This window comes from Garra rufa, chromosome 17, assembly GCF_049309525.1.
Source record: "Garra rufa chromosome 17, GarRuf1.0, whole genome shotgun sequence".
Lineage (NCBI taxonomy): Eukaryota > Metazoa > Chordata > Actinopteri > Cypriniformes > Cyprinidae > Garra > Garra rufa.
The window spans coordinates 16778698-16791639 of record NC_133377.1 but is presented as its reverse complement, the minus strand read 5'-3'; the positions used below and the strand labels follow the sequence as shown (position 1 = coordinate 16791639).

General features: G+C 33.7%; 1 protein-coding gene across 1 annotated transcript in view; it reads left to right on the top strand.

The window, feature by feature from the left end:
- Nucleotides 1-1233: 1233 nt before the first annotated feature.
- Nucleotides 1234-12942, top strand: part of phactr4a (phosphatase and actin regulator 4a) — a 96853-nt gene continuing 85144 nt past the window's right edge. Inside the window, exon 1 of the mRNA XM_073822213.1 lies at nt 1234-1518. The gene's annotated coding sequence lies outside the window, so the exon portion shown is untranslated. The remainder of the gene's footprint in view (nt 1519-12942) is intronic.

Sequence of the window (12942 nt, the reverse complement as noted above, 5' to 3'; positions counted from 1 at the left end):
AGTAAAATGTTTAAAAATTTGGGATGGAACATAATTTAGAGTTTTATTTTAATTTTAGTGTTTTATCTTTAATTGATAATGTGACCTTTTTACACCACGGACTGAACAAAATTAAGCATTGCTTGATAATTGGTCAACAAAGTATTGATAGTGGTGTAAATATTGTCATACTAAAAGTTGTCTGAAGTTTTGGTTGATTGTAATCCATTACATACCTTTCTATCAATCATATCCGACATTATCAAGATGAATTTGTTCTGAAACAGTTTAAGTTATTGTCATATTTTATTATTATTTTCGAAACTATAGCAAATAAACTGTGGTAATGTGGCAAGAGTTGAAGGTGTCTGAATGAATTTTGATTGTATGTCTAAATGTGTACAGTATGCATATATATATATGTCTATGTGTTTGTGTGTGTGTGTATATATATTTATATATAATATATATATATATATATATATATATATATATATATATATATATATATATATATATATATATATAAAATCAAGAATATAACATGAGAATATAACATGAAAAATAATTATATTTTTGCGAATAAAACCCAAAAGCTCACACTTTTTGGATTAAAGTAAAAAAAAAAAAGTTTTTACAAATTAGACAAAAAATAAAAAGCTAAAATAATAAATAAATAAATAAATAAATAAATAAATAAATAAATAAATAAATAAATAAATAAATAAATAAATACATATTTCAATGTAAAATACAGGTATCAAACAATGTAGCATTTGCCAGGTATTTAAATTTTTCTACATATTATAAAAGGCAAATGTAAAAAAAGAGTAGAAGAACGCTTCATAATTTTCCATTTTATTTATCGTTAGTTATGAAATGTCTATTAAAGTACCGCAAAATAACACAAGTGCAATAATTAATTTTAGTAGGCCTAATATAGCATTACTATATAACATTATAAACCATATATAAAATACTATTTTATACATTATGTTGTTGCATAAATTACAATTTACAAAGAAAATGTAATTATAATATGTGAAATAAATAAATTAGCAAATTATTTATTTATAAAGAGGGATTTGTGGTCGCAACCTGGCAACCTTATGATCTTGCAGGCAAGTTCGAGCTTGTCACATGACCTGCCAGACGGCCGGTGTTATGGAAAAGAATAATCGCCGCAGGTTCGCAGAGGAGGAGGAACTCCAGGTGAGACACCTGGCAACCCGTGATCTTGCGCTTGATCAGAGAAGGTAGAAACCTGACAGTCAACCAAGTGCCGCGGTCGATAAACACGAGTTGACATCGGGTTAACAGAACTTACTCAACCCTCAACATCGCCATGAGAGGACTCTGGATTGGGACATATTAATCCAAAAACACTTCGGATGTTTTCTTTATTTCATCTTTTGAGAGTTTGTGGACCTGAAAGAGTTTGACTGACAGCCGCGAGGTTAACCTGAGAGAGCTGCGTTTAACACTCTTCACCGATTCAGAGAAGTTTTATGGAGGGATTTTATTAATACATCCACACAGGTAATGCGTTTTAAGTTTCATCAAAGTCCTGATTAATAACAGAAAGAGGTGTTTGATGTTTTGAGTTGGTGTTAATGATTAGCCGCTAAATGCTAATAGCGCAACAACCTGTTGCTCTGTTTCAAAACAGAACCAGCAAACAAGGAAATCGTAACAACAAACGGTTTAGAAGAGAATGTAAACACCCGGATATACCGAGATAATCTTTTTAAACTGTTTAAAGAATATAACTTATGTGTGCATATATTTGTCTTAGTTAATGATAAAGTGACTCGTTTTGAACCAGGTTAGCATTCGTTCAATGATTCACCTTTCCAGCCTGTCCACACCAACACTGATTTACACTCTATAGGTGGAATGAGTATTAGCCTCGTGACTTGTGATTCAATCAGTTTGGGATGAAGTTTTCAGCTGCAAAAATTCATTGCATTCCCCCCATGGTTTCTGTTGTCCCAGGCAAGTTTCAGCAGGTCCAGGTTCAGGCAGACACCCACAGAAAGAGCAACCTCAGGGTTTGTTTTTCTGATGGAGACACGTTGAATCCTCATAAAGCAGGATCTGGAATACCATGGAGATAAATCTGAATGCAGTGTGACTTTGTTGCTGGTTTTTGGTCCATCTGAATGCACAGTGGGTTAATCATAAATCAAAATGTGTCCCGATGCAGTGATTTTGTTCAATAAACGGCCTAGTTCAAGCTTGGCTGTGTCCCATTTAACCTCCATTCATCTTAATAATGAGTGTCAGACAATGCAGGATTGTTCAGCTCAGGTCAGAGCTCTTGAGGCTCTTTAGATGATGCACTGTGAGCGTCCTGAAATGGATGTTATGTCATTTTTAGTTGCTTGAGTTCAAGCTGTCTTTGAATGTTTCAGCAGGGTCGTGCAGTTGATGGTTAACCTGTGAGAGTTTAATGGCTAATGAGAGGATTTCGTTCTTCATGTTTTATGCAGTTTTTGCTCACAAAGGTGCTCTTTTGTGACCCTGGACCACAAAACCAATTATAAGGGTCATTTGAAACTGAGATTTTCAGTAGTCAGCATTTGAGGTCAATCATTTCATCAAAGAGCAGATGTTGTTTTGGATTTACAACAACTTTGATGAAAGGTTTTGATCCATTTTAAATGTTAACTGTATGCATTATCTAAAAAGCTGAATAAGTACACTTTCTATTGATAGGTAAATATTGGAAAATTTTAAATCTGAGGGTGCAAAAAAAAAAGAAAAAGTTATTTAAGTTTTTAGCAATGCATATTATCAATCAAAAATTACGTTTTGATATATTTACGGTAGGAAATTTACTAAATATCTTCATAGAACATGATCTTTACTAAATATCCTAATGATTTTTGGCATAAAAAAAATAAAATTGACTAGGGATGTAACGGTATTGTAAATACCGTCATACCGCAATACCAAATTTTTTCGATACTACCGTGGTCGCATGACTCGATAAAACAATAGGTCTTCTGAGAAAAGTTTGCTCAGGCGAATGGAGCAAACGGGAGGTCGCGGGAACTACATTTCCCATCAGCCCAGGCGTGGCCATCATCTTTTGTGGTCTGTTGTCGCTACAGACTGTAGCAGCAAGGAAAAGAGATAGAAATGGTCGAACCTGCTCCGTCTGAAGTGCGTATGCGTCACGTATTCTTTTCCGCACCCATGTTTACGGATTAGAGCGTTCACACTGCACGCGGTTGCTGTCCGGCAGTACGTCCTAGAAGCGGTGCCTTTGCAGCAGTGCAGCGATCGTTTCGCCACCGAGTCTATTTTTTGCTGCGCTGTATGCGCTGAATTAATGTTACAGTACGTTGTTCACTGTAAAAATTAACATGGATTGACACGGAATGTACCATAAATGCATATAAATTTCACAGTCAACACGTGGCTTTTTGGCTAGGTTTAAAATAAGGAAAGGTGCCATTTTAAAGAGGCTAAACTAGGCAACATAATAGATGCACTGTAGAAAAGTTCTTTAAAGGATTGTTTTTAATAAAGATTTAATGCGAAAGAAAGGCATGAGAGCCTACTGCACTGCAAAAAAAAAAAAAAAAAAAAAAAAAATGCTTTTCTTACTTAGAATTTTGTCTTGTTTCCAGCCAAAATATCAAAAAATTCTTAAATCAAGAAGGATTTTCTAGACAAGTAAAAATTATTTTCTTGTTTTTAGTAAAAACAAGTCAAAATTAAGTGAGTTTTTGTTTAAAACAAGCTAAATAATCTGCCAATGGGGTAAGAAATTATTTCAAGCAGACAACTCATTCAGCTAAACTGATTTGACTGTTTTTTACATGCTTTAATATTTTTTTGTTACTAAAATTGAAATATTTAAGTTTCTGTTTCAAAGTTTACAGATAGATGGCTAATTTGTATGCCATTGATATGTTCAGTGTTCATGTAAACTGTTTAATAAACACTTCTGGCACTTTTTTCCGAGTCTCTTCATTAGTTTTGTTTTTCCTGTAAATGATTCAATAAATACCGTACCGTGACATCCATACCGAGGTATTACCGTACCGTGAAGTTTTGATACCGTTACATCCCTAAAATTGACCCATTCAAAGTTTTTTTTCCTATTGCTACAAATATACCCATTCTACTTAAGAGTGGTCTTGTGTTGACATTTCTATTTTTCTGTCTGTTTTTGGCAGTTCTTTAAACTGAAAGAATGTTCACACACCGTTCTTTTCCACAAAATAAAAGCTAGTGTTTTGTCATTTGTATGTCATGTCACAATAATATAGGTCTGCAGAATAAATTGATTTAAATGAGATAAAACGACTTGGTACATGAAAAATAAATGAAAGCGCAATAAATGGGTAGATGCATTATGCACATAAGCAACCATTCAACAGTTTAGGGTCAGTAAGATTATTTTATTTATTTATTTAGAAATAATATAAAAGTGTTGTTGTTGTTATTATATTTTAATTTGTTTGTCTTCCTAAAACACCAGTGTGAATGTAATTTTGACTAAGACAATGTACCACAACTAAAATGTCAATTCACTTTTTTTCTGATTTAAGTTTTTAAGTTAAGAACATGGGTTGGAGCTCCTAATTTTGAACTCTCAAAGTGCATTAGAATAATTTACAATGTACAAAACTTTTTTTTTTTTTTTTTTTTTTCCCCTAGTCTTCAATAGGGTTGGGTATCATTTGAATTTTATTTATTCCCAATTCTGATTCTAATAAGATAAAAAAAAAAAAATCTATTAAAGTTAAAAGTCAAACATTTAGATGTCAAACACATTTATTGTCTTTTGCCTATAGTTTTACCAAAAAAAAAAAAAAAAAAAGCTGCAGAAAAAACAACTAGACTAATATAAATTTCAAACATTAAATTGTTAAAGAAAGTAATAAAATAGGAACAAACAAATCAATTAGCAATAGCATAAATAAATACAACTGAAAAATTTTCAGGCACAGAAATTAAAACCAAATTTTAAAAACACTGCATAATTTTCTTTTCATAAATAAAATATTGATTAATTCTCATTAAAGGGTTGGTTCGGAGTAGATTTGACTTCATTGCTATGCACTCCGAAGCCCATGTAAATACGTTGTAAGTACCATGTAAGTTTTTTTTTACCTTAGTCAAACATTGAGGGAGATATCAGAGTTTTTCGAATGGCTTGCTACAGCCGTACATTGAACATCTAATGTATTTAGTAAATTGCACCACTAAACGTGCAAGTAATCTTACCAAACTTCTACAGTAGTGTAAATAGGGTATGTACTCACAAAACGTTCGAAAAACTCTGAAATCTCCCTCAATGTTTGACTAAGGTAAAAAAAAAAAAAACTTCGGATGGGGTATTTATTTACATGGGCTTCGGAGTGCATAGCAATGAAGTCAAATCTACTCCGAACCATCCCTTTAAATTTATAAAAGATACTAAGTCAGTTAATTATTTTTTTTTGTTCTTTGATTAACAGTAATGATTAACGGCACATTTATTCTCTTTAACACTGAACACAGATCTAAAAATACTGTTCCACATGCATTTTCTTTCTCATCTGTTTACATTCACTAAAGACTAAAAATAATGTGTTTATGAGGATATGCTGACGTATTTCGTGCATAAGGGTCAATAAATGTGAAAGAGAAGTTGGTTCCGGGCCGGAACGACCTTTTCTGCAGTGGAAATGCACGCAACTGTTCAAGAACGGACACAGGTCGGTATCGCGCATCAGGTCCGCTGTTCTTAGTGCTCACGTTTCAAGTGCATGCACTGTACGCAAACAGTGTGCAACAGTGTTGTTTTCGTCGACGATGACGAAATCATTTCGTTGACGCCACTTTTTTTCATGACGATAACGAGACGATGCCGAGATAAAAATGGCTCGTTGATGACTAAAACATGACGAGACGTGTGTGAGTTTTCGAGACGAGAATAGACGCAAATGTTAGTGGGTGGTCCGTCAGACGTTTAAAATGCATGACATTTCTGCTTATTGTGCATGCCAATCAAAACCTAAAACGTATCTGCCGCTATGGCAAGCCGTTTTAGCATTAAATACTCTTTGCTATACTAGTATGGCAAGCCGTTTTAGCATTCCATCCTTGTTTGTCTTTTATGTTTTAAAACATTCCTTCATTATTGTAATTATTGGTGAAAATAGTCGATCCGGAAGCTCACATTGTGTTGAACTATAGATCTGCTATTTTCAGAACTTACAAGTGACACTACCCAACAGCAAAATACTTACTGACCTACATTAATTTGTTAAAAGACTACTTTTTCCCCTTTTCTGACTAAAACTAGACTAAAACCTTTTTGACTTTTCGTCGACTAAAATTGGACTAAAACTATCACATATAGAAGTGACTAAAATTTGGCTAAAACTATTAAGCATTTTAGTCAAAAAGACTAAGAGTAAGACTAAATCTAAGATGGTTGTCAAAAACAACACTGGTGTGCAAGTTCTTTCTTTCCTTCCTGCACTTAAATAGTTAAAAAATAACATTAAATCGAATACCCGGTTATTGGAAATTTGGAACCGGTTCTAAAACGGAACCAGTTTTCTCTATCCAACCCTAGTCTTCAATTGCCTTAATTTTTTTAAATATCTAAATATTTTATCGTGAACCTCATATTGAGATATTATTGTATTGTGAAATTGTGAAACCGTTACATCCCTATGGAATGCCTTTTGCGGACAATACCCATTAGCTCGTTTTTCAGTAGGGTCTAAACCAGTACAAAAGGAACTATCAGTGACGTAGGTATTGTTTGGTCAAATGCATGCCGTTCAAAACACAGTCACCTGCCGTTTTTATAAAGCTATGTTAACACATGACGGTTTACATGCATACTCCACAAACAGGCTTACGTCACTTCAGAGATCCCACTGGCCATGGAAATGAAACTGGGAAAATTACTGTATAGCGGTTAGTTTGGGTGATGGCCTTTATGAAATTTAGGGCCACTGTCAAAGTTTTAGGAGCACCTTCAGGGCTCTAGGCTTACTTTTCGTCTTAGGAGCAGTTGTGCCAGCAGGTGGCGACAAGACACTGATTTAATTACTGAATCATATCATTAATTTGATTCGTTCGAATGGATGATTCATTCATGAATAAAGCAAGTGACTGTCGTTATGAATGGGGAATTGAATGATTTTACTAGATTCGTTTAAAAACGCACATTCATTCATAAACGAAACACTGCTGTGTTTGAATGGAGATGTGCAGCGGCTCAGTTGTGAATTGTTTTAGGCTACTTTTGATGACGAAACAGAGCAAAACCAGGCAAAAGTGTTATAGTAAGACAAGGTGAGTCACTTAATATTAACTTCTTGTTTATTTAACTGTTGTATTAAATCAATATCTCATTTACAAACTCCCTAAAAAAAAAATCATTAAAAGCACACGGTGCTCCTAAATATTTTTTTTACAGTCGCACGCAGTAGTTTTCAGTCACAAAATCGACTGAAATGGTCGCAGTGTGATGGCTCGTTCCTATAACTTCCTGGTGTGAACTTTATGATACCTTTATGTAGCTTTTTTTTTTTTTTTTTTTTTTTTTAGAAACAGCCTGTTTCCTCATTCGCTTTCATTGCATGCAACCCGCACACATTATACTCATCTTGTGTTCCTCTGAAGAAAGTCTTCTATATAAACTAGTCCTTTGACAATTTCATCGTTTTAGATCCGTGACGTGTGTTTGCCTGCGTGCTGCTGGTTTGAGCCAAAAATCGAGTTTGTACTTTAAACTCTCACAGCTATGTAAATACTGCAGTGACAGCGGGTCACTTTACACAACCAGTCAGTCCAGTTCTGTCTCATTTCTGACAGGCTTTCAGCGCGCTGCAGTTTCTCTGCTGTGAGGACATGTCACTGATTCATATGGTTGGTTATGCATATGTTATTGCAGTCCATACACTCTAGGGTTGTGCCGATAGACGATAGTATCGTGTATCGACGATAGTCAGAGATATCGCCTGTTGCTGATGCCTTTGACGATAGTTAGACGATTATTATTATTATCCGTCAACAAAGAACTTAACTTTAGCAATGCAGCACAGAGAGTCTGTTCTAGGATGCTTCAGAAACTTGCCGCGGTATAAACACACGCATAGAGAGGCCACAGCGCCTTAACGCACCTCGTGCAGTGAAAATGGGAGATTTTCATCATCCAGTACGGTGGTACATTAACTGATTCTAAAGGGAGTGTTATATTATATTAGCATTGCAGTCATTAGGATAACAGAGGTAGTAAAACCTGGTTCAGGCTGAATGAATTACGATGTATCATAATCAGTCTGTATACAGTAAACATAAACATTCATCTCAGTAACGTACGTCTATAGGCGTTAATTAGAATTACGATGCGATCAGATGGCGCTAAACATACGCACGTGAATTACACGCGCGTCACTTCTCCGCATCCAATATGAACTTAACTACAACATCACCTGATGACAACCTTCAGACATACAGCGGTAACATTATCGCAATATGACGGGTAAAGAAAGATTCATTCATTTACATTCTGGCACGCACATTTACAGCTCACTCACTGACGATAGCAGAGAATGAAACCGAAAGTAACTTGAACAACTCCGGCAGAACTATAGTCAACGCTCTGTACACGCACAACTTAATCATATGCCAAAAGAAAGTCTACCTTTACAAAACGAATAAGGAATTTAGTACAGAGATAATTAATTAAATTAGCACGATAGTATCGTGTATCGGCGATCTCTCAGGCTGACGATAGGGCGATTTGAAAATTGAGCATATCGCCCAACACTAATACACTCACTCTTCCAGCACTGTGTGTTTGTTCTTGTATTTTGTATAGTGTCAGTAAAATGGCGGCCTAAGGTGCTCTTAAACTTGACTCATGTTTCTACACTAGGGGGAGTGTTAAAGCTGCAGGAGTGTCAGAGCACATTCTGCACGTAATGCAGGTGTTGACCATTTAATCGCTTTGCATTACTACCTTAACAGTAAGCAAGAACGTCATTGAATTTATAGTGAGCCTTGATTAATTATTGAACGATTTTAGTGTGAATTTCCATTCTGTTGTACTTTATTTGAATATAGATCAAAGCATTTTAAAGCGGGATGGCTTTTATTTGAATCTGGGCTGGGCTGCCAGAGGATTGTCAAAGCACAGACGTGTAACAGTCAGTTTTTCCTCAGAGGTCATTTGTCTTAACATGCCCTCTGTGAGCATGTACTATTCAAGTGAGCTTCAGCTGCGCTGCATTTTTTCATAACTGTGTGCCGTATTTAGGAGCCGCCAAACCAGTTTGACGAAACGGGTTTGACCGTGTGCTTTACAGATTGGTTTCCGCCTTAATCCTGTGCTCCAGCTGTACACTCGTATTTACGTTTATGTTTACCCTCATGTCAAATCTACAGAACGAATGATAGATTTATCTCTTCATTTCTCTTTATTAAGTCCTTTGTTGATGAGCTGAAATATATCTTCACTGTTTGTTTTTGTCACTTCTCACTTTCAATTTAAAGGCCAATGTAAACTTAGATTTGTGTATATGTGTGTACAGTGGATGTGATGTTAATTTTATTTTCAGCACGATATGAATGAAGCTATATTTTTCTAACCTTCGCCAATGCAACTTGCACATGCACCTTGAATTTTTTTATATTTTTTTCACTAATTTGTCCACAAGGTGACAACATTGCCTTGGCTCGAAAGGAAACAGAATAAAAAAAAAATACTTGAGATGGAGAAACCGTAGACACTAGACAAGGATTAAACATTTTAAGTGTACACACACAAAAGTTTGCATACACCTGCAGAATCTGCAAAATGTTAATTATTTGTGACCCTGGACCACGAAACCAGTCATAAGGTTAAATTTTACAAAACTAAGATGTATACATCACATGAAATATCAATAAATAAGCTATCTATTGATGTATGGTTTGTTAGGATAGGACAATATTTGGCCGAGATACATCTATTTGAAAATCTGAAATCTAAGGGTGCAAAAAATCAAAATACTGAGAAAATCACCTTTAAAGTTGTCAAAATTAAGTTCTTAACAATGCAAATTACTAATCAAAAATTACATTTTGATATATTTATAGTAGGAATTTTACAAAATATCTTTTACAAAATATTTTGACCCATACAATGTATTTTTGGCTATTGCTACAAATATACCCCAGCGACTTAAAACTGGCTTTGTGGTCCAGGGTCACATTTTACCAAAATGAAAGGGATCATATGGAATGCATGTTATTTTTTTATTTAGTGCTGACCTGAATGATATATTTCACATAAAATATGTTTCCACATACTCTACAAGAGAAAATAATATAAAATTATTTATAAAAATGACCCCGCTCAAAAGTTTACATGCACTTGATTCTTAATACTGTGTTTGTACCTGAAGGATCCACGGCTGTTTGTTCTTTTTTTTGTGTATTTTATTGCTTTTATGTGTACTTGTCTTGAACCCTTTAAATCCATCTTTTCACACTGAGGACAACTGAGGAACTCATATGCAACTATAACTGAAATGCTCACTGATGCTTCAGAAGGAAAAAAATAAATAAATGCATTAAGAAGCAGGGGTGTAAACATTTGAACAGAATGAAGATACATCTTACATAACATTTTTTTTTTCTTATTTTTTCTAAATATCTTAATTTTTTTGTCAATTTAGTACTGCCCTTCAGAAGTTACAGAAGATACTTATGTTTCCTAGAAGAAAAAATGTAAAATTTACCCTGATCTTCAAATACAAAAAGTTTTCACCCCTGGCTCTTAATACATGTTTTTTTTTTTTTTTTTTTCTGGAGCATCAGTGAACATTTGAACCTTCTGTAATAGTAGCTCAGTTGTCTTCAGTGTGAAAAGATGCATCTCAAAATCAAACAGTCATTGTAAGAAAGGCTTTAAATACACAAAAATGCTGAAAAACTAAAGAATTTGTGGGACCTGAAGGATTTTTCTAAAGAACAGTTGAACTGTTCAGAGCAAACTATCACTAAACAAAAGAAACACACAAAACGACTGCCTTTTGTTACCCGGATCTTTCAGGTAACACTTTTTTTTATAAATAAAACTATTATTTTCTCTTGTGGACTATATGTAAACATCTTTTATGTGAAATATCTTCAAGTCAGTACTAAATAAAAAAACAACAACATGCATTTTCTATGATCCTTCTTTTTTGGTAAAATGATTGACACTTTGCTCTTTCTGCAGAGTGTGTGTAAACTTTTGACCTCCACTGTTTGTGCACTAGAGAATGAGTAAAAAAAAAAAAGCAAAGACATTGTGGCAACCAAAATATTTAGACTTAAACATGAATGTTTAATTAGTGCTTTTCATGCTTGTTTCTGGGATTTCCGTTAAATCTTAAACTCTTAATTGTCTTTCCTACTATTTAAGCATGCTAAAGATCTTAAATCAGACGATCTTACGTTCAAAGGCATTAAATGTTGCATGCATTGCAAAAAATATATATCTGTAAACTTACTTCCCGATAGTAGTCTAAACATCCTTAAATCAGAACTAATTTTATGCATTTGTGAAATGAAGTATTGAGAAACTGAACAAAGTGAGTTTATGCTTAAGATAAGAACAAATATCTATCAGTGGAGAATGAAAACTTGTGTAACCTTATAATTAAGTTTGTTTTTGATGAGTTTATTGGAAAACAAGACTCTTTTTTTCCTATTTTGCTTCTCAAGTATATGTTGCACTGGAAAACTTTTTTTATACAAACTCATTGTGTGCGCCCTACACGTTTACATTAAGAGAACAAATTGTTGTGCCATGTTCCCTTTAATTCATTCTTTAAATTGTCCTTGAAGAGGTCTTAAATTTATCTTTAAAAAACTAATTCCACAAAAGGTAAAGGTAAAGGACTTTCACCTGCTCCACCATAAAGTGACCAAAATCGTACAACTCATAGAGCATTTTTTATTATAGAGTCTTATCTTGTCATGTCTGTTGTTGTTGTTTTAACGATATGTGAACTGACATTGTCAATCATTTTGCAAAAAACAAACAAAACGTGTCTTCAGAGTCCAAAAGCACTGTGATGAATGAATCAGAATGTAGTTAAAATGACCCTATGATTCAAGGAATTAAGGCAAAACATTCCCTGTATGTTTATTTATATTTTTATATAAGTAAGTAACAGCCATTGTCCCAAATATTAGTGTAAGAGTGCAATCGGAAATTTGATATTAATTGTATACAACAGCTCAACAAAAAAGGTTATATTGAGTGAGTTAGATTTTAGACACTATATTTTCTGTTTTATTTTTTGTTCTGTCAACAAAAATAGTCCCAAACAAAGCTTGATTTGAACTAGGGATGCACCAAAAAAACGAAAATACATCCCATGTATTTTGCGAGTTTTATTTTATTTTATTTTTCAATAATTGCGTAAATTAAATAGCCAATATTTGCTTTTTACAGTTTTGTCTTTCAAAGAATAAATAAATAAATAAATTACAAAACAACAATAAAAAAATAAAAATTTATGGTAAGCATTTTTAACACTATAGTAGACATTATAGCCTACAACAAAGCAGAATTTAACTTAGTTGATAAGTTGGTAAAATACGATTCTTTTGCCATTTTTAAGGCCCCTTCTTGAATCAGGCATGTGTTTTTAATCTGCAAATAAACACAGCCTTGCTGAGCAAAGGAGAATGTTATAATAAATGTATTAATAGAGCTGTTAGAATGATTATTATTTTTTTTTCTTAATTATATTTTACAGAAAAAACAGTAAAATTACCATACTAACATTTATGAATGTTGACTTTTATTTTGGTGGAAAGCCCAATAAAACATCCCAGTAGCTTAACCATTAACTTCAATGTAAAGTTAAATACCGTAATTTAGCAACATTTTAGGTTTTATAGTTTTAACTTAAATTTACAGTTAAATACCGTAATTTCATTAACTAATATAATGTTGAA